The sequence below is a fragment of the Pollachius pollachius genome, assembly GCF_949987615.1.
Source record: "Pollachius pollachius genome assembly, chromosome: 11".
Lineage (NCBI taxonomy): Eukaryota > Metazoa > Chordata > Actinopteri > Gadiformes > Gadidae > Pollachius > Pollachius pollachius.
This window is the reverse complement of record NC_136944.1, coordinates 942,602-964,783: the sequence shown is the minus strand read 5'-3', so window position 1 is coordinate 964,783 and position 22,182 is coordinate 942,602. Positions and strand designations below refer to the sequence as shown.

The 22,182-nt window shown below is 42.6% G+C and overlaps 3 long non-coding RNA genes across 3 annotated transcripts; 2 read left to right on the top strand and 1 right to left on the bottom strand.

The window, feature by feature from the left end:
- The first annotated feature begins 229 nt into the window (after positions 1-229).
- Positions 230-3,420, top strand: LOC307082440. Its single transcript, XR_013812217.1, has 10 exons — positions 230-713; positions 818-968; positions 1,355-1,438; positions 1,517-1,727; positions 1,829-2,001; positions 2,100-2,198; positions 2,286-2,518; positions 2,630-2,808; positions 2,896-2,989; positions 3,134-3,420. It is a non-coding gene; the product is annotated as an uncharacterized lncRNA (long non-coding RNA).
- Positions 3,421-3,634: 214 nt separating this feature from the next.
- Positions 3,635-4,383, top strand: LOC307082442. Its single transcript, XR_013812219.1, has 4 exons — positions 3,635-3,753; positions 3,837-3,928; positions 4,010-4,127; positions 4,308-4,383. It is a non-coding gene; the product is annotated as an uncharacterized lncRNA (long non-coding RNA).
- A 5,960-nt stretch (positions 4,384-10,343) lies between these two features.
- Positions 10,344-11,258, bottom strand: LOC307082444. The gene is made up of 3 exons (XR_013812221.1): positions 10,871-11,258; positions 10,585-10,747; positions 10,344-10,408 (listed from the first exon to the last, which is right to left on the bottom strand). It is a non-coding gene; the product is annotated as an uncharacterized lncRNA (long non-coding RNA).
- Positions 11,259-22,182: the final 10,924 nt, after the last annotated feature.

Below are 22,182 nucleotides of genomic sequence, written 5' to 3'. Positions count from 1 at the left end.
AAGTAATTATTTCCCTTATTATACAAATAGGCTATGCTGTTAAGGCTGCCGTGTTCCAATACCTGTACTTCCATGAGTATACTTAAAGGAAGTATACTATCCGTACTATCTACTACGTTAATTGTTCAGATGTGAGTGCTGTTCCAAATCGAGTACTCCGTGGTGCACTAACCGGAAATTACGATCACGACTGCCGCCGTGGCTCCTCCCCCGCAATAAACATCCCGCTTTGAAAGGTGAACTCTTTACGCCTAGCAGCTATAAAAAACTATAAAAACTAAAAAATGACTCTATTAATGCAGGCTATGTGGAAAATGCGCCGACTTTGGCTCAGCCTGGCTCCGACTCTTCCGCTACGTATACATATGTGTAATCCAGCACATATAAAGACGGGGACCAGAAAATAATTACTTTCTCTCCATTGAAACCCATTCATATTTTTCGATCTCAGAGGTCCCATGAGGGGCCTACCGGAAGGGGCGAACTTACGAGCTCTATGACGCTGCTCTCGAGCGACATATAGATAGGACTGCTAATCTTACAAGCATTCTCAAGATCGATTGTCGGCAGTAGTTCTATTCATTCTATCGCTGTAACTTTTCTCTCGTGTTGCTATGGACAAGTTGTTTGACCTGGATCTCCGTGACCCCCGCACAGAAGGAAGACACCTTGCCGTTGGGTTGATGCATGACCAATTCCTTGCAGAAGCCATGGTAACAACCTTTTGTACATTAACTGAACTTGAACTTGTACATGAAATGAATGTTTCAGTACCTCAGAAACTCCGTCTAACAAGATGTTGGACTTAAACACACAGGAGGCTGCGGAGAATGTCAATCGGGCAAGATCTGGAGGGGATTCACCACGGAGCTCAACCAAACGGAGCGGACGCGGCAAGGCCAGAGGGAGACGTGGAGGCCGTGCGGGCCATACAGGCCGTGCAGACCGATGGAGTGGCCTAACTACAGGTTTGTTTATGTGCAAATTCAGATTAGTTTAATTTGGTGACAAACAATTACCCATGGCATTTAGGGATGGGTCAGAATTTTCTATTATTCGATTTTTCGTTCCCGTGGGTCAAAGTCGATTTGTAACATGTGGACCGTTAAAGGTTGGGTATGGGATTTGCGAAACGCCAGCAGATTTTGAAAATACACAACTCAAATGGTCCTACCCACTCTCCTTCAACGCTGACTCTACCCATTCCAAGTACAAGTACATGGGAGCGGGGGAGAGGGAGTGCCGTACGACCGTTTGATTGACGTACTTACTGTCAAATGAGTTTCTTGCAGCAGTGCAAGCACTTGAGTGTCTGCCGTAGAGATATATTAATCTGTCATGTACTGTTTAACAGGCATGGACACTGAGGTGTTGGCACTTCCTTCAGAGGATTCCTTGCCCTTACCCAGAGCACAGCAAAATCCTCAAGAGATGTTTGGTAAATATACAGTGTTTAATTCTGAAATCCAAATACTGTATATAGAATGTAGATCATTTGGTTATATTTTATTTGCAGAACAAAACATGGAGAGGCTTTCTGCCCTACTGGATTCAAGCCCCTGTCCTGCTGAGCCTGAGAGAAGCGCAGCATCATCGTGGTCTGTTAGGCAGCAGAAAGCCTCTGACCGTTGGGAGGAAGCACGGCCGTACCACCTCAGATGCCTTTTGGAATCTGAGGCTGTTGGCAAGCCATTGTGTTGCTTCTGCCACAAGCCGGCTGTTATAAGGTTGGATGTTCATCAATCAAATAATAGAATGTATCTATGTACACTAAAAAAAGTATATCATATAAATTGAGTGACTTGACTTGAGTGTTTTGTCTGCTTAGGTGCAGAGAGTGCCTTCCGGAGCAGTGGTTTTGTGGGGCCTGCGACATGCATAACCACAGCAAACGGCCACTCCACAACAGGGACAGCGTGGTGGATGGCTTCTTTAAAGCCATTCCCCCATCCACATGTATCTCAAGAGGAGAGACTGGAATATATGCCACACATGAGCAAGGTAAGGTCTGACAAATCTACCTGTCTAGACTTCCTGATCCTTATCTTGTTTATTCAGTCTGCTGCCATATACAGAATGTTCACTTTTCTTTTCGACAGATCGCATTTTACCCACAATGCCAGCACAGCACTGCACCTGCCAGGTCCCTAGCTTCACAGTGGAAGCTGGGAAACCAGTCATCTTGATTACCATCAATGGTAGAAACCAGTTCTCTATTTAGACTTCTGTTAGTCTAATATACAATATGTGTCAATGATTATGACTAATGTTGTTTTTTTCGTTAGGGCGTTATGATTTGCATTTGCCACGTTATGTGTGCCAAACATGCCTGCAGCAGTGGGCCCCTGATGTGAGAGACCTAGTCAGGAGTGGATATTGGCCAGCTTCTGCAAATGCTTCCACAATCTACACGGTGGACCTCCTCAACACCTTTCAGGAGCTGAAGTTGATCTCACCTGGATTCTCCAGGCAAGCCCTTGCAAAAATGCTGGAACATCGCACACTGTGTGCAGGAAGAGTAAGTGACATCAGCAATACTATTTATTATGCTCAACAATATTGTCAGCAATTTTTTTATTTTTTTTTGACCATCTCAAAAATGTTTTCCATATTCTGATATACTTTCTAGTCTGGACAGATCAACGGGGATGCCCTGCAGAGGAGCTTTCTTGAGTTTGCATACGCCTCCTTTGAGAAAGACCAGCTCTGCTGTGATACCCCTTTCACCTGCCCTGCCTGCACACCTGAAATGGTAGCAGTGTCAGCAGATGGCAACAGGAAGCTTTATCGCTTTGGCCATACTGGAAGGTGCACTTTAAGTTCTCTTTGGTAATTGAGTCGTGACTGTAAGTGACAACAAGAGTAGGTAATGGATGTTATATATTTTTCCCCTAGATCTAATGACACTCCCTTTTTTGATGGGCTATTTCTAGCCAAAGACAGTGAGGTGTCTGATTTTGTCAACACAATACAGATGGCGGTGAAGAATGTAAGTTTAAGCTAAGTTTAAACACTCAAATAGTTCTGTTACTAAAGGAATCATTGCATTTCCTGGACTTCTAGAAGTATTCCATACTCCCTACTCTTTTGTCGTGAATTACATTAACAATATGTGTATGCACTATATTCACAGATAAAGGGGAGAGGCACATGTGGAGACTCTCAATGGGCAGCAGCAAGGGAGACCTCTAGGCGGGCCTCTAAACTGGATGAGGAAGGCGTTGAGGTTGCGGTGTGTCGGCATGGCTTCCTTTTTAAAAGCCCTTAACATGTACCGAGGAGAGATATTTGCGTATCCTATGTATCTCCAAAGGGAGCTTCTCCCAAGCAAGGCACAGTTTTTTGCTATGGATGTGGCATGCAAATACTGGCCATACCTACAAAAAGTTGCTTCGGTCATTCCAGCTCTCAAGAGCCTCACAGAAATGAAGCCCTTCCTCAGCATCATGCATGCAAGAGCTCATGCTACCAAGTGTGAGGTATGTCTGTTATCTGTTATTTTCAAATGAATACGCCATGTGTTACTATAGGAATGGACAGCTTTAAGCTGAATTCCTTTTCCATAATATTTGTCCACGTTTTCCAACTGCTTCATTGGCTCTAATGAACCCCAAATCCACCCATCCTTGCAACAGATAAAATGGAGTGGTCGGAATCAGAAGGGAGCAGGCACAACTGCCGGTGAGGAGGTGGAGCAAATAAACAGCTACCTCTCCCGTTGTGCCCTGACAACAAAGTACATGTCAAAAGCAGGTAAGTCACTTTGGTCTGAGTTTATGCTATCATCTAATATTGCTCATAGATTGCAGAACATAATGTAATTCTCCTTATACCAGCACGTGTGGACATGCTCACTGTGCATGCAATGGGTTGGAACCATCACAAAGCAGAGACGCTACACAAGGCCCTCTCCACAAGATATGTGAAGGTATGTTTCATATTCATGTATGTTTTTGTGCCAGTTGTTAGGCAGACTGAGTTCCTATTGTAATTATTGTAAATATTTTAGACATCTAAAAGGGCAGAAGAAGAGGCAGAGAGGCTGTCACAACTGCAGAAGGACCTGCAGTGCTCAAATGCAATGGCTGTACAGTGGATTGCTGAAGTCAAGGAATGGGCAGAGAGCGGTGAGGACAGAACAATATACATGCCTTTTTGCAGTTTCCTTACAGACATTTGTGTTCAAACGGTAATCAAAATAATACACAATCAGTGAAGCATTAGTGCTGCAAAAATCTAGAAAACTCGGTTGCATTGTATAGAATACAGTACACTGAGCTTAATTTCACCCTAACGGATATCTACAGAGACCCCAGTAACGGGTCTGCACGTTCTCCAGCAGTCCATTGAGGGTCTCCATCTGGGTCTAAAGCAACAGAAACAATTTTAGCTAGGGATGCTAAAATGTTTACACACATTTCCCGGGGCCCCGTGTACGACATATCCGAGATTTGGAGTTCTAGCCCTTAGAGAAAAAAGGTTTTCCCAAATGGAGTGTCATTTGGACAAAGCCCCTCAGAAGTGTAGCCTGCAAGACCTAATGGTTCAGAATGTGGTGGAAAACGTTTTTGAGATAGGAAGGTCCTACCGCCCTGAAATTTTAATACCTTATTCTAGGGCGTAACTGGGACCTCCGCACCGAAACTTGGCCCGGTCGGACCCCGAGGGCAGGAAGGGGGGGCCTGCCCTCGGGGTCTGACCGGGCCAAGTCTCGGACAGGAAGGGCCCCCCCTTCCTGCCCTCGGGGTCCGACCGGGCCAAGTTTCGGTGCGGAGGTCCCAGTTAGGCCCTAGAACAAGGTATTAAAATTTCAGGGCGGTAGGACCTTCCTATCTCAAAAACTGTTTTTCCACCACATTCTGAACCATTAGGTCTTGCAGGCTACACTTCTGAGGGGCTTTGTCCAAATGACACTCCATTTGGGAAAACTTTTTTTCTCTAAGGGCTAGAACTCCAAATCTCGGATATGTCGTACACGGGGCCCCGGGAAATGTGTGTAAACATTTTAGCATCCCTAGCTATCTCGAAAAGGTCGGCAAAGGGGCGTGACCTCCAACAGTACAGTAAATGTACATAAGACAGAGGTTAGTTTCTAGTCCCCATTTTTTGTGGGATGGAGGTGTACATTTGTGGCTAAAGGTGTGTAGACACAGCTGGCCTGTGGCCACGTTTTTGAAGTCGGGGGTCAAAAGGTCAAAAGGAGCCGGCACCACGCCGCTTATGAGATAACAAAAAGTTAATGTGTGTTTCTCTCATAACTTTTTGTCATTATTAAAGAGAGGCCTGATTCTCAGATAAGCATGTTGGATGGCTAGGGTGTAGGTTTGGGTAGAACTTCAGACCAAAATCTTGTAAGCGAGCCGCTGGGTGAGGTGCAACAAGATGGAGCACTTGCTGAGTAATTTCTTGTAGGACCGGTGCGTAAGAGGGCAAACAAGATGTCCTTCAATATCTACGCTTCCAGGCGATTGCAACGGTGCCACACATGAACACATTCAAACATGTTTAATGGTAGTAATTAGCTGTCGAAATTGGAGGCCTTAATCAATAATGACCAGCTATTGATTTGCTTCCCTATAAAAGTTTGTGACAAATGACATGTTATTTAGCATCTACACATTGAGCTGAGTCCAATGACACAAAGCATGACACTCCACGGCCCTACACGGCCCCCTACACTACATGGCCCCTGTATTTTACATGGTACACCTATGGTCTAGGGCATGATCTCTGTGTGGCACAAGTCCGAGCTTGATCTCATTGGACTCAGCTGCTAATGTAGATGCTAAATAACATGTAATTTGTCAGAAAACTCCATCGGGTAGCAAATCTATAGCTGGTTATTATCTATAAAGGCCTCCAAAATCGACAGCTAATTACTACCCTGAAACATAGTCAAATATGGTCATGCATGGCACCGTTGCAATCGGCTCGAAACGTAGATGACAAATGACACCTTGTTTGCCCCGTTACGGGAAGATATTTTCATGGTATATCTTTCTATTTCCTAACCAAGCTCCATTGCCGTCTTTAACCAACGTGGTTTGCCGAGAGTCACGTGACGTTGACGCAGGCCCATTGAAAAGAAAAGGCCCAAAAAACGTAGGCATGTCACATGTTTAAAGCCGTTATTGTAATTAATTAATTTAATATTAAAATATAGGCTATTATATGTATACAATTATTACGTCGTGTAATATTCTATCTATAAGTAGACCATAACTTTTATTCAATTATCGTTATAACATGATCTGTATCTGACCATTGAACATCTTTAACCAAGTTCAGGTATAACCAGACCATATAACAAATATTTATAACATATAAACTAGGCTATACGTATAGCATATCATACATTTGGTTACAGGCCAAATTCGGTATAAATGTTACCCTCTGCTGGCCCACAACTAGATCGTCGCGTCCCTAGCAACCTGACGTCTTTGAAACATGCTAGGGAGACCATAAAACTAACTATCGAACAAAAGATCAGACACATTCACTGACTGAAGATTATGCAAGTAAAAAGTATATTTCTCGCTAGAAATGTTATTAGAAACACGTTTAATGGTCAATCTGTCCTAAAATATTGGATATATATATATATATATATATATATATATATATATATATATATATGCCTAATGCCTTCAGGGCGGCGCTACTGTTCAATCAGGACAAGAACAATGAGGTACTCCCACTCTTTTATCCCTGCAACCATCAGGTTACTAAATGATGACAAAAGTAAGGAGTAGGTGGAGAGCACACCAGTGTTGCTGGGTGTTTCCGGGGGCAGGGTGGTTGTTACTGACGGGCTGAAATGAATTGTGAGTTAAATGTGTGTGTTGGACTGCCTTTGATATATGTTTTTGTCTACCTTCTATTGCTATTTATTGTATTTATTAAGTAATCTATTATGTGAGACTGGAAACTGTGAACGAAATTGCCCATTTTGGGATAAATAAAGTTTTCTAATCTAATCTAATATATATATATATATATATATACGTAACCATTTCCCCCAAATGCTGGGAGAACGTATCGACCCCTTTTGGTGCTATTCCTCCATTCATTTAGATGGGCGGAAGAAACGTGTATCTCTTCACGCTTTGGTCAGGCATAGCGTGACACTGAACACTCCTTGCGAGGTGGACCAATGTATCTATTTCACGCCTTGGCGTGATACCGGGTTGAACAGACTGTTCTGTGTTTATGTGTGGAAAAATAACATCATTACACGGTTCCATAAAATAACATAATCAGCAAAGACAATGGTTTTATTTCCATGCTTTAAACGGCATTCGGGCTGCTAGTTTCAGCGTCCATAGCAACCATCATAGGCTTAGCCACCATGTTTTTCTGTCGAGACAAAATACGTTTTCAGACAAACGTAATTGAGAATGCCGAATAGTTCTCTGGGAACGTAATTTTCATGAGACAGGGTTGTCCTTTAGGGCTTCGGCCTCCTAATTGATCATTGATCAAAACTCTGCCCAATCCTCACCTTCTCTGACGCAGAGAAACTCGTCCACGCCTTAATCCCCTCCAGGCTTGATTACTGTAACAGCCTTCTCATCGGTACACCCTATAACACCTATGGTCCTTAGATTATTATTTATTTTATTGTGTTATTGCCCTTCGTGTTTTGTTGTAGCACTTTGAGATTATTTTTATGAAAAGTGATTTACAAATAAAATGTATTATTATTATTATTGTAGTAGGCTATATTTGAATGCCCTTTCACATATATGAAACCACCACCACACCATGGTTGGTTTGACGTAGCAGCTAACTTAATCATCCAAGAGAATCTGGTGTTTTGGTGTTGAATAAAGATCTATCAGCACAATATTTTAATAATCTGTTGTGACTAAATTGACATTCAGTAGGCCCTGCTTGCACTTGTATGTTTAAAATCAATATTTTCTATACAATATAGCCATTTGCAATTATACCTGGATGCATATCTTAAATACATTGAATGGATTAAATACTCAATTAATTGCTGCTACTACTCTATTAGCTAGAGACCCTTCAGCCCACAACTTTTGAGTTACTTTAACTTTACCCACCATGTACTGCCTACAGACTGGAATTCATATTTATATTAACTGTTGTGTCCATACATATATATATATATATATATATATATATATATATATATATATATATATATATATATATATATATGTGTGTGTGTGTCATTAAGCTCTTAGTGACCACATTTGAATGGCAGGGCAATCATGTATCAGGAGTAGCACCACATTCTAGAAAGACTGAAAATATGTTTTTATTTGAAGAGGGCAGGGGGACTAATTCAAATCTTTTGGCTGCCAGGACCTGGCCCACTCCTTCCCACTGAAAAGAGAACAAATAATATATCAATGAACCGTTTTGTGATGATTGGTCGAACTCCACTTACATAACACACAGTATATACCTACTTTATATTGATTCTCATCTATAAAGGCAATTACAAATCAAGCCCAATCTTTGCACATTTTTGTTCTTGAGCAATACCACACTTTCAAGTCATTTTCTAATAATTCAAGATCTAATAATGTAATAGTGTATGACACATAAGAAAGGGAATGATGAAACCACTTGATAGGAAATCTGGTTGGCAAGTGTGTTTGGTGGAAGAACTACTGTTAAACGTTAAAATAGCAGCAGCTATTTTGCACCAAGATGGTGCAAAATAATATGGTATAATATAGAATACTCGGAAAAGCAATGAAGTGGTTTAAAAAAACCCAGTGAAACAGAAAGAAACCAAATTAAATACATACCAAACTGGGCAAGGCTGCCAATCAACAAGGACTTCTTTAATGCCCTATCAAGGAAAGGAACCATAAATTCATTAGTAAGATAATAAATTCAGTGTTAGCCTATGAGTTTGATAGACAAAATGCATTGACGGTACTATTCCAAAATATTTATGCAAATTACTTGTATACATGAGTAAATTACATTTACAGTATGCACTTAATATGCATGCTCATGATCAATCAGCGAGAATGTCATTCCTACAGTTAATCACGCATGTGTTTTTGCTGGGTCTTTATGGGTCTGTCAAACCATTCTCATCCTCTCCTTCCCGTAACTCCTTATTTCGAAGGAGTCACGACCAATATGGTAGGGGCAATCTGAAAATATAAAAAACATGTTTTTCACAACAAAACCATCTATGCTTATCCACTGGCAAATATAAAATACCGCAAATATAAAATCAATAACAGTAATTATTAATACTGTATTAATGCTGTAATCGCTGCTATGAATACACAGGAGAATAATTTACAATTCCATAATTATAAATTGTGTAAAGGGTTTGTCAGTGCTCTGATCGTTACAAACTATTTCATCTTACTCTTCGGTAAAGTCTTGTTCCTTTTTTCAAGCCCCTTCTGGCTGTGATGCTCTGTAGGAAAGAAATGTTGAGGTATTCAAACAAAGACTCAAATGGTCATAACCAACATTCTTATTACAGTCCTTTTTCCAAAATAACTACAATAAATGTAATGCTATGGTGAAAAGAATAGTAGTCAATTAGCAATTCGATCTGTACAGACATTCTGAACATACCTTTTCTCCTCCGCTTCCTCTGCACAGTAGAGACCGCTGTTGGAATGGAAAATAAAATATTACTCATTCAGGCAATGATGTTTATTTGTATGACACTTAGTACCTTCTCATGCATGCTTTAATTGAAAAATCCATACCTGGTCCTTCCGTGTCCGGGTGGGCCACCTCCTCTACCTGCAGGGCCCCCTCCTCCACCTGCAGGGCCCCCTCCTCCACCTGCAGGGCCCCCTCCTCCACCTGCAGGGCCCCCTCCTCCACCTGCAGGGCCACCTCCTCCACCTGCAGGGCCACCTCCTCCACCTCCTCCACCTGCAGGGCCACCTCCTCCAACTGCAGGGCCACCTCCTCCCCCTCCTCCACCTGCAGGGCCACCTCCTCCAACTGCAGGGCCACCTCCTCCCCCTCCTCCACCTGCAGGGCCACCTCCTCCCCCTCCTCCACCTGCACGGCCCTGTCCTCCACCTCTCCCATGTCCATGTCCATCTAAGATGACATAAGATAACACTCACTCAAAGTCCAACAGTGGAACTTCAACAGTGCAAGTGTAAATTCAGTTTTAAAAAATATGAAATTAAGACCATACAGATCTATACACATCTATACACATAAATAACCATAAACAAACATGAAAAGAGGTTAGCACTTATACAGCTGACTTAGTATATTGTAATTTGTAGCATAATATATTGGAGTATATATGCAGTATATAACAATATATAGGATTAGCCTCTTTAATTGTCATAGATATTCCTGTATGTCTTCACCTGAGTGGTCCCCCTGCCCTCTTCTGGCCCCTCTGCAGTCCCACTTGCAAAAGGGGTCCATCCTGTGCAAGTTTGAAAAGTGTTGCAAAGGGTTATTAAATTGCAAATGGCAACCAAAAAAATTGTAGCAATAGTTCCATGATAAAAATGAATGTGGTGGACAAATAACAAGATGCAGTTAGTATTTTGGTAAACAAAGCAGAGGGTGTGTGGAATTTATAAAAATAAAGAATCATACCTTGACAAATGTACTCATGGATGGAGCCCATTTTTTTGAGGGACTCCTCCGCAAATGTGGCCAAGGTGCAACGAGGTGTGAACACCTTGACCACATGGCTCTTTTTAGTGGCTTTTCCAAGCAGCAGGACAGGTTTATATCCTGCTGCTTGAAGCTTTTCGAGCTGTAAGGAAATCACAGCATGTTAATGTTTTGCCTGTAGTAATCAAAAAAGACCTACTATTCAAAGCAATAGTGATTCAGACAGTTAAAGGTAGAACATAATTAATCTGAATTGTTTACATACCAGGAGGAACATTTCCTGCTTGACAACAGCCATGTTGTGGTTCTTCTTGCGGGAAGACGCCCACTCTTCCCGCTTAGCCTCAAATTTTCTCAAGGCAATTTTGAGGCGTTCCTTTACAGGCTGGACCATTTTGCAGTGCCTGCAAACCTTTTTAGCGCAAGGCAGAATGGTTTTGCAGGAGGGGCATGTTTTACATGTGCTGCCTGGCATATTGAAAGATTACCTAATTTACAAAGACACAGACAAACCGAATAGACAGATAAACAAAACAGATTAGATACACAGATAGTAGATAGATAAGAAAGATTATAGATATAAAATATTAGCATTGGCAGAGAGATAGTTAAGATGTATGATGCTTATTTGAAGCTGCAGGGAGAAAAAAGTAAATCACTAAAAACAAACTATTTTTTACAAATTTTTTACCTTCTAACATGATGCTGTGTATGGTACTTATCTAAGCCTTTCTCATTGTTCAATTTCAATTACTAACGAACTAGCTAGCCTACCCGAGGGACAGGTGGCGACGTAGGCCTACATTAGCCTATGAAGCAACGCTTTTGTTATCTGTTATTAGCTGTTAATACCTGTTAATATTCTTTGACAACGGCAATATAATTATTTGCACTATCAACTCCATAATCTTAGTATTTCAAGCATTCAACCGTTTTTAAATAGCAGTCAATCATAGTTGAATTTACGTCACACAAACCAGCACCGCAAATTTTCGGTCACTCCAGAGTTGACGTCTTTCTTTCAACCCGGTGTCACGCGATTGCGTGCTCCTGCGCACGACCGTGTGCGTGTGTGTGTGTGCGTGCGTGCGTGTGTGCGTGTGTGTGTGTGCGTGTGTGTGTGTGTGTGTGTGTGTGTCTGTGCGTGTGCGTGCGTGTGTGTGTGTGTGTATAACACGCTATTTTATGTTGAAATGCGACGTAATCCAGTGTTCACGAAAAGTACACTGTCAACGTATGCTTTTGGCGACTGGGTTGGCTCTCAGATATACGTGTTTCTAACAAGATGATATCATTAAAAGTTACATAAAGTAACAGTTTAATAACACAAACGCAGGAAGCACGTGAGCTGCTAGTTTAGCGAAAGCAACCTGACGTCGTTGAAACATGCGAGCGAGCCGATCAAATCCTAATAACTATAAAACTAAAGATCAGACACAATCACTGACTAAAGATTATGCAAGTAAAAAGTATATTTCTCGCTAGAAATGTTATTAGAAACACGTTTAACGGTGAATCGGTCCTAAAATATTGCATTTCCCATTCAGATAATAAAGATTAATAAAGATCATACACATTCACTGACTGAAGATTATGTAAGGAAAATGTACATTTCTCGCTAGAAAAGTCATTAGAAACGCGTTTAATGGTGTATCTGTCCTAAAATATTGCATTTCCCATTCAGATAATAAAGATTAATAAAGATCATACACATTCACTGACTGAAGATTATGTAAGGAAAATGTACATTTCTCGCTAGAAATGTCATTAGAAACGCGTTTAATGGTGTATCTGTCCTAAAATATTGCATTTCCCATTCAGATAATAAAGATTAATATAAGCTACGCCGTGTTCCGGAGCCGCGGGGGATTCTGGGAATTGGGGTTCTCAGTTGACAAATGGGGCTTTTGTTAACTTGTTTTGTTGTTAGGATACAAACGTGTCTCCCCCCCTCAACAAACGTGTCCCCCCCCCCCCCCCCCCCCCCCCTTCAACTAACGTGTGTCCCCCCCCTACAATCGTGTGTCGTCGTCCCCCTCAACAAACGTGTCTCCTCCCCCCCCCCCCCTCCCCGGTCAACAACAGTCTCCCCCCCCCCCCCCCCTTAACAATCGTGTCCCAAACCCCGAAACCCGCCTCCACAGCGGCACACGTGGATACTGTAGGTATAACACGCTATTTTTTACGTTGAAATGCTACGTATCCAGTGTTCATGGAAACGTGCACCGTCAACGTTTTTTCTTGGCGACTGGGTTGCTGGGTTGGTGTGTCCCCCCCCCCCCCCCCCTACAATCGTGTGTCCCCCCCCCCCCCCTCAACAAACGTGTCTCCCCCTCCCCGGTCAACAACAGTCTCCCCCCCCCCCCTAAACAATCGTGTCCCAAACCCCGAAACCCGCCTCCACAGCGGCACACGTGGATACTGTAGGTATAACACGCTATTTTTTACGTTGAAATGCTACGTATCCAGTGTTCATGGAAACGTGCACTGTCAACGTTTTTTCTTGGCGACTGGGTTGCTGGGTTGGTGACACAAACCAGCACCGCAAACTTTCTCTCCCGCTTGAGATGACGTGTTTCTTTATAGTGTAACGACCTCGCCGGTGACATAATCATGTCGAGTCATTAGTTGAAGGTAGTTTTAATGGACCAAAAACCAGGTCACTGAAACCCGTAACATTGTAACAACATTGAAACCAACAGCTGAAAACCGGACCCAAACAAACCCCGGTTACCCCGGCAACACGGTCTCACTCGCGTGCAGGCCCCCACCCTCCTGTTCTTCCAAGGCCCTCCCCCAGCTGACCTAATGATTCGCCCCACACGCTGTTTGACAAGAATAACATTACAATACATGCACATAGAACAACTGGCATAACGGACAACGAAATATAATGTAACACATAACACACACACTATTTAACTGTCCCAGGGTCGCTACAATAGATTCATGGGTCTGATTCGCCGATTTCCCATGCTGATATCCCGAAAGATTCTCGGGCATCTTCGACAATTTGGCTATAGATTGTCTCATTACACGCTAAATAATATAATTATAGCCTAATTATATATATAGGTTTTGGCATAAACATAACTAGGGTGCACTGTACTATCTGCGCACACCCTTTCTGAAGCCTCTCTCTCGCTCTCTCTCTCTCTCTCTGTCCCTCCCGCTCTCTCTTTCTCTCTCTCTCGTAGCGTTTTGTGGAGAACGTTAATTGTCTTAGAACACTCCCATTCAGAATGCATTGGTTTACATTTCGTTTTGTGTAACACGCAAAAAGTCGGACTATCGTGCTCGGGAACACGCTTCAATAGATTAACGTTCGTGCGCAGGAGCACGCAATGGCGTGATACCGGGTTGCTTCGGCATACCGCATGGTCATGAAGGCCTCGTGGTGAGTTACTTTCTTAGTGAACCAGCTTAGCCTTACAGTTGGATAAGTTGGAGTGATTGGAGTTTATTTTTCACAGTGAGAGAGGGGTGCACCGGTCCTGGAGGTACTGCAATACCAGGTCGATGCGTGGAGTGGACGGAGCAAGCCCCTATTCCATCTCCCAGTTCCAAAAAACAATTTAATATATGGTCCCCGGGTAGGGGACGTATCAGATATTAAACTGATAAGAACAGATACTACACTTGATCTTAGCCAAAAGGCCGAGAAGCGATGTCCACACATGCTCAGACCAAGAGTCCAGCTTCCCAAACACGTCGCTCCACTTAGCGGTTTGACAGACGACGACAAAACAAATAGAAGACCAGTCACCCTGTGTGCGTGTTTGTGAAAGCTGAAGAAAAATGCCGAGGTCGCTGCATCTCTCTGCTGGTCCCTGCTGCCAGCGTCACTAGTGTGTCTGCATGTTTCTCAAATAGAGTTTGGAGAGACGTTGTCAGTGTCTGTATGTTGCTTAAATTCTCCCAAACAGTGGGCGCTAAAGATCACGGCACGGCAGGCCATTGCAGCCAATGAGCTCGAGTTGAAAAATAAATGTGCTTACAGCACCAGGTGGTCCCCCATCGATGTAGTAACCAGGCCCGACCCTGCTTAGCTTCCGAGATCAGACGAGAACGGGCGTGATCAGGGTGGTATGGCCGTACGCAAATGTTACCGGGTCCATACTAGCTTTCATACAGCAGGAGCACATAAGGACTGAGAGCGCTGCCGTGGCCAGAGACGGGACTTGTACAGAAACAATGATTAGATCAATAATGAAGGAAAGCAATGAATGAATACTTTATTCCGGACTCAAAGTACCATATCAAAACGCAATGCAATACACCGAGTTGGCGTGTGTGTTCGTTTGCGTGAACCTTTGTAGAAACATGGCGTTTCAAACGCTGCGATGGACTGCAGCAGGTCAAGCGAAGCAGTCATTCATAGCTCTTATTTCTTTACAACAACATGATCATGGGAGAGCGCGAACGCAGTCCCCCACTACCAGAAATTATGCAATCGAGATTCCCACATTTGGGGAATTCGCACGGGTCAGCAACAGCCGCAGTGCAATGGCCGAGCCTCACCATGGGTGAACCATCTTCTTGATCATGGTATCTCCCTTGCCAGGTAAGTATGATTAGTACTCGTTCAGATGGGCTGAACGCTGCCCACGCGTGTTCCCTTGGAGAAGGGTTGCAAAGAATTCGGAGATGTCTAGACTTTAAAGTCCGTGTTGCAGGGTTTATTTTCCAACAAGTGTGTGCAATTTGCTTGTTCTTAATACAGATTTAAACTGTTATCCATTTTATTTCATGTTGTTAGGTATCACAAAACGGAATGTAATACGAAAAAGTAGGTACTATTTTAGCGGTTTGCAATTGATTCTCTTTTCCCCCAGGATAATTAAATATGTTCTATTATTTGCCATGCGGAGCCAGCCAGTCCTGTGCACGTATGCAAATTAGCCATGTGCACCTAACAGAAGAATGACGTAATGTTGAGAACGAGTCATACTAAAAAGGGAGAGCAATCGACAGCTAAACCAGACTGTATCAATCACACACTTTGGGTCCATTCTAACCTATGATAAGAGGCTAGTCTTTAAATCTTTGCAGTGACTGAATGTTTATGATAAAACGGATTGTTTTGCATTCCATGAGTGTGTGCGACTGTGCGTTTGTCATTTCCGGCTTCGGCATACCGCATGGTAATGAAGGCCTCGTGGGGAGTTGCTTTCTTAGTGAAGCAGCCTCGCCTTGGAGTTGGATGAGTTGGAGTGATATAAGTTGTCAGTGTCTGTATGTTGCTTAAATTCTCCCAAACAGTGGGCGCTAAGGATCAGGGCACGGCAGACCATTGCAGCCATTGATCTCGAGCAGAAAAATAAAAATGCTTACAGCACCTGGTATTCCCAGGCGGTCACCAATCCAAGTACTAACCAGGCCCGACCCTGCTTAGCTTCCGAGATCAGACGAGATCGGGCGTGATCAGGGTGGTATGCCCGTACGCAAATATGACCGGGTCCATACTACCTTTTATTTAGCAGGAGCACAAAAGGACTGAGAGCGCTGCCGTGGCCAGAGACGGGACTTGTACAGAAACAATGATTAGATCCATAATGAAGGAAAGCAATGCATAAAGACTTTATTCCATACTCAAAGTACCATATGAAAACGCAATGCAATACACTGCGTGTGCGGTTGAGTGATCTTTTGAAGAGATGTAGCGTTGCAACACCAGGGATAGACTGCAATGTATCTCTGTCGTTGCAGCCCTCTGATGCTCCCTGCTGACGGCGTCACAACAGTGTCTGCATGTTTCACAAATAGAGTTTGGAGAGACGTTGTCAGTGTCTGTATGTTGCTTAAATTCTCCCAAACAGTGGGCGCTAAGGATCAGGGCACGGCAGACCATTGCAGCCATTGATCTCGAGTAGAAAAATAAAAATGCTTACAGCACCTGGTATTCCCAGGCGGTCACCCATCCAAGTACTAACCAGGCCCGACCCTGCTTAGCTTCCGAGATCAGACGAGATCGGGCGTGATCAGGGTGGTATGGCCGTACGCAAATGTTACCGGGTCCATACTAGCTTTCATACAGCAGGAGCACATAAGGACTGAGAGCGCTGCCGTGGCCAGAGACGGGACTTGTACAGAAACAATGATTAGATCCATAATGAAGGAAAGCAATGCATAAAGACTTTATTCCAGACTCAAAGTACCATATCAAAACGCAATGCAATACACTGCGTGTGCGGTTGAGTGATCTTTTGAAGAAATGTTGCGTTGCAACACCAGGGATAGACTGCAATGTATCACTGTCGTTGCAGCCCTCTGATGCTCCCTGCTGCCGGCGTCACAACAGTGTCTGCATGTTTCACAAATAGAGTTTGGAGAGACGTTGTCAGTGTCTGTATGTTGCTTAAATTCTCCCAAACAGTGGGCGCTAAAGATCTCTGCCCGTATGCAAATTAGCCATGTGCGCCTAACAGAAGAATGACGTAATGTTGAGAACGAGTCATACTAAAAACGGAGAGCAAGCTAAACCAGACTGTATCAATCAAACACTTTGGGTCCATTCTAACTTTTGATAAGAGGCTAGTCTTTAAATCTTTGCAGTGACTGAATGTTGATGATAAAACGGATTGTTTTGCATAAGACGAGTGTGTGCGACTGTGTGTTTGTCATTTCCGGCTTCGGCATACCGCATGGTCATGAAGGCCTCGTGGTGAGTTACTTTCTTAGTGAAGCAGCTTAGCCTTACAGTTGGATAAGTTGGAGTGATTGGAGTTTATTTTTCACAGTGAGAGAGGGGTGCACCGGTCCTGGAGGTACTGCAATACCAGGTCGATGCGTGGAGTGGACGGAGCAAGCCCCTATTCCATCTCCCAGTTCCAAAAAACAATTTAATATATGGTCCCCGGGTAGGGGACGTATCAGATATTAAACTGATAAGAACAGATACTACACTTGATCTTAGCCAAAAGGCCGAGAAGCGATGTCCACACATGCTCAGACCAAGAGTCCAGCTTCCCAAACACGTCGCTCCACTTAGCGGTTTGACAGACGACGACAAAACAAATAGAAGACCAGTCACCCTGTGTGCGTGTTTGTGAAAGCTGAAGAAAAATGCCGAGGTCGCTGCATCTCTCTGCTGGTCCCTGCTGCCAGCGTCACTAGTGTGTCTGCATGTTTCTCAAATAGAGTTTGGAGAGACGTTGTCAGTGTCTGTATGTTGCTTAAATTCTCCCAAACAGTGGGCGCTAAAGATCACGGCACGGCAGGCCATTGCAGCCAATGAGCTCGAGTTGAAAACGACCCTGCTTAGCTTCCGAGATCAGACGAGATCGGGCGTGATCAGGGTGGTATGGCCGTACGCAAATGTTACCGGGTCCATACTAGCTTTCAAACAGCAGGAGCACATAAGGACTGAGAGCGCTGCCGTGGCCAGAGACGGGACTTGTACAGAAACAATGATTAGATCCATAATGAAGGAAAGCAATGCATAAAGACTTTATTCCAGACTCAAAGTACCATATCAAAACGCAATGCAATACACTGCGTGTGCGGTTGAGTGATCTTTTGAAGAAATGTAGCGTTGCAACACCTTGGATAGACTGCAATGTATCACTGTCGTTGCAGCCCTCTGATGCTCCCTGCTGCCGGCGTCACAACAGTGTCTGCATGTTTCACAAATAGAGTTTGGAGAGACGTTGTCAGTGTCTGTGTGTTGCTTAAATTCTCCCAAACAGTGGGCACTAAAGATCAGGGCACGGCAGACCATTGCAGCCATTGATCTCGAGCAGAAAAATAAATATGCTTACAGCACCTGGTATTCCCAGGCGGTCACCCATCCAAGTACTAACCAGGCCCGACCCTGCTTAGCTTCCGAGATCAGACGAGATCGGGCGTGATCAGGGTGGTATGGCCGTACGCAAATGTTACCGGGTCCATACTAGCTTTCATACAGCAGGAGCACATAAGGACTGAGAGCGCTGCCGTGGCCAGAGACGGGACTTGTACAGAAACAATGATTAGATCAATAATGAAGATAAGCAATGAATGAATACTTTATTCCATACTCAAAGTATCATATGAAAACGCAATGCAATACACTGCGTGTGCGGTTGAGTGATCTTTTGAAGAAATGTAGCGTTGCAACACCAGGGATAGACTGCAATGTATCTCTGTCGTTGCAGCCCTCTGATGCTCCCTGCTGCCGGCGTCACAACAGTGTCTGCATGTTTCACAAATAGAGTTTGGAGAGACGTTGTCAGTGTCTGTATGTTGCTTAAATTCTCCCAAACAGTGGGCGCTAAAGATCTCTGCCCGTATGCAAATTAGCCATGTGCGCCTAACAGAAGAATGACGTAATGTTGAGAACAAGTCATACTAAAAACGGAGCGCAAGCGAAAGCTAAACCAGACTGTATCAATCACACACTATGGGTCCATTCTAACTTATGATAAGAGGCTAGTCTTTAAATCTTTGCAGTGACTGAATGTTTATGATAAAACGGATTGTTTTGCATTCGATGAGTGTGTGCGACTGTGCTCTTGTCATTTCCGGCTTTGGCATACCGCATGGTCACGAAGGCCTCGTGGTGAGTTGCTTTCTTAGTGAAGCAGCCTAGCCTTGGAGTTGGATAAGTTGGAGTGATATAAGTTGTCAGTGTCTGTATGTTGCTTAAATTCTCCCAAACAGTGGGCGCTCAGGATCAGGGCACGGCAGACCATTGCAGCCATTGATCTCGAGCAGAAAAATAAAAATGCTTACAGCACCTGGTATTCCCAGGCGGTCACCCATCCAAGTACTAACCAGGCCCGACCCTGCTTAGCTTCCGAGATCAGACGAGATCGGGCGTGATTTTTTTTTTTTTTCTTTTATTATCAACATTAGTCCAATTTTATATACAAAACATTCATATTAATTGCACAGAGAAAAATAAACAGCTGAGGAAGCCTTTCTTCACTGCAAATAAACCAACGACAACAAAATGCAATTCAAAAATTGAACATAAGTTTCCCGTCATTCATCACAGAAATAAACTTGCATCCATTAATAAAGGTTTGAAATTCCATCTTTTCGCATTTATATATCCAGAAGATATCTTTCTTCAACTCAGCTTCAAAATAAGGCCATACATCTCTGTGTTTTCCCTCAAAATGTGCTAGGTTTCTTCTCAGCCATATAGCGTATCTTGCATGACTTACAACGTAATTTAACATATTCACATTAACTCCTTCTTTCTTTTCCCACACCCCAAATAGAAATATCTTTTTCCACTCCATTCCCTCAATATACTCCCTCCCCCAGTGCTCATGCAGGAATCTTTTCAATTTCAAAAAAAACATCTTCAATTTGTCACACTCATAATACAGGTGCATTAATGTCTCTGGATCAATTGCACATACATCACATTCCCTCTTTACATTTCTATTTATTTGGTGTATCACCACATTTGTGAACATCCTATTATGTCTAAATTTAAAATCATGATTCTGGCATTCTATACTGTTGTTCTTTACAATCCAATTTTTCCATATTTCTTTTCCCTTCATACCTGGAAACACCTTTTCCCAAACCTTTTCGGAAGCAGGTTCTTTAAGCTCTTCCTTAATCAGCATGTTGTAACAGTCCTTTACTTTTAGATTGCGTAGTACTATTTTTTTCCCATTCTTTTCTGTATATAACTCTGGAAACGTTATTTTTCTGTCTGTTACCACGTTATTTTCTATTTGTCTGACCCATTCCGTCGGTATGCTTTCTTTTATTTTATCATACGTATTGACAATACTACTTTCACTCGTGTCTTCATCGTACTCCTGTACTGTATCTATAATCGCCTGGTCTCTAAGGAATCCAGGTATGAATTCGTATATGTAATCCTTAATTTACCTTAATCCTGCATAGAAGAATTTTTTCTCCCATAGCATTTTATTGTTCTTTGTTATTATTGGATTACACCATACCGGTTGATTTATTATTTGACTAAGTTTGTTACATTCATACTTAATGTTGACTCTGTATTTGCCCCATGCTTCAAACACTTCTTTATAAAATGGAGGTACTTTTTCATACATAGTATTTTTCATTATCATAATTAATCCATTTTCTTCACACCTTCCGTTTTTATGCAAATATTCCTTGAAAACATTTTTCCATCCGTAGTCCACCCTGTCATGCATATACTTTTTGACAGTCTTGATTCTTATTGCTTTTTTCTTTATATTTAAATCCACCAGTTTCAGTCCTCCTTCTTCATATTTCCCTATCAGGGTTTTATGTGCTATTCTAGCTGGTTTCCCCTCCCATATGTAGTTATTAATTATACTGTTTAGTTCTTTGTGCACCCACTCTGGCATGTCTATCACGGTCATTGCATATACAACCTTGGATAATATCAGAGCATTTATCACCACAACCTTCCCCTTCAATTTCAATCTCCTTGGCCTCCACGCATTTAATGTGTTTTTCACTTTGTTTATAACCCCGTTCCACGTCTCGTCTCTAGCCTCCTTTTCTTTCACTCCAATATGTATCCCCAATATTTTTATATAATCATTTGCAATTCTAAAAGGCATGCTACAACCAATCTGGTTTACATTCCCAACGTACATTATTTCAGTTTTATCTATATTTACCTTCGCCCCTGATGCTTTTCCATATATTTCTATTTTTTCCATTATCCTTTTCACGCCATTCATATTTTTCACCGTACATGTGGTATCATCAGCATATTGTTGAATTTTGCTTTCTCCCCCATTTGGCAATTGGATCCCCTCAATTTCTTTATCCTTTTTTATCATTTCAGCCAGACTTTCCGCAGTTAAGCTGTATAATACAGCAGATAGTGGACACCCTTGCCTTACAGATCTCTCAAGCGGAAAAGGATCCGTTATAGCGCCATTTATTTTAACGCTGCTTGTTGCATTCCTATATAACAGTTTTATCCAATTTATCATTCTCTCTCCGAACCCAAACTTCTCCAATGTGCAAAAAAGGAAACTGTGCTCAACCCTGTCAAAGGCTTTATTCAAGTCCACACTTAAAATAATTCCCCCGGCTTTGCCCATGTACTCTACCGTGTCCCTTATTGTGCTAATGATGTCTGATTTGTCCCTCCCTGGTATCCCGTACGCCTGTGTTGATGATATGACTGTTGGTGCCGCCGTTTTTATTCTGTTTGCTAATACCTTTGCTAAAATTTTGTAATCTGTGTTTAGTAAGCTTAGTGGTCTGTAGTTCTCTAGTTTTCTTCTGCCTCCCTTGTTTTTATATAGTACCGTTATTAATCCTGTTGCAAGTGACTCTGGTATCTCCTGTTCCTTTTCCATCTCTGCATAGATCCTATTTAATATAGGGATCAGAATTTCTATAAACGTTTTGTAAAACTCACTCGTAAGGCCATCTGTCCCTGGACTTTTATTGGTTTTTAAGGACATTATTGCTTCTTTTATTTCTATGTCTTTTATATTATCATCACACATGCATTTCTCGTCTTCTGTGATTGTTTTGTTAATATCACTTAATACTATGTCTATATCTTCCTTATTTGCATTCCCTTTTTTGAACAGATTTTTATAAAATGTCCCAACCGTATCAATAATGTCTACAAAATCATTTATTGTCTCTCCATCT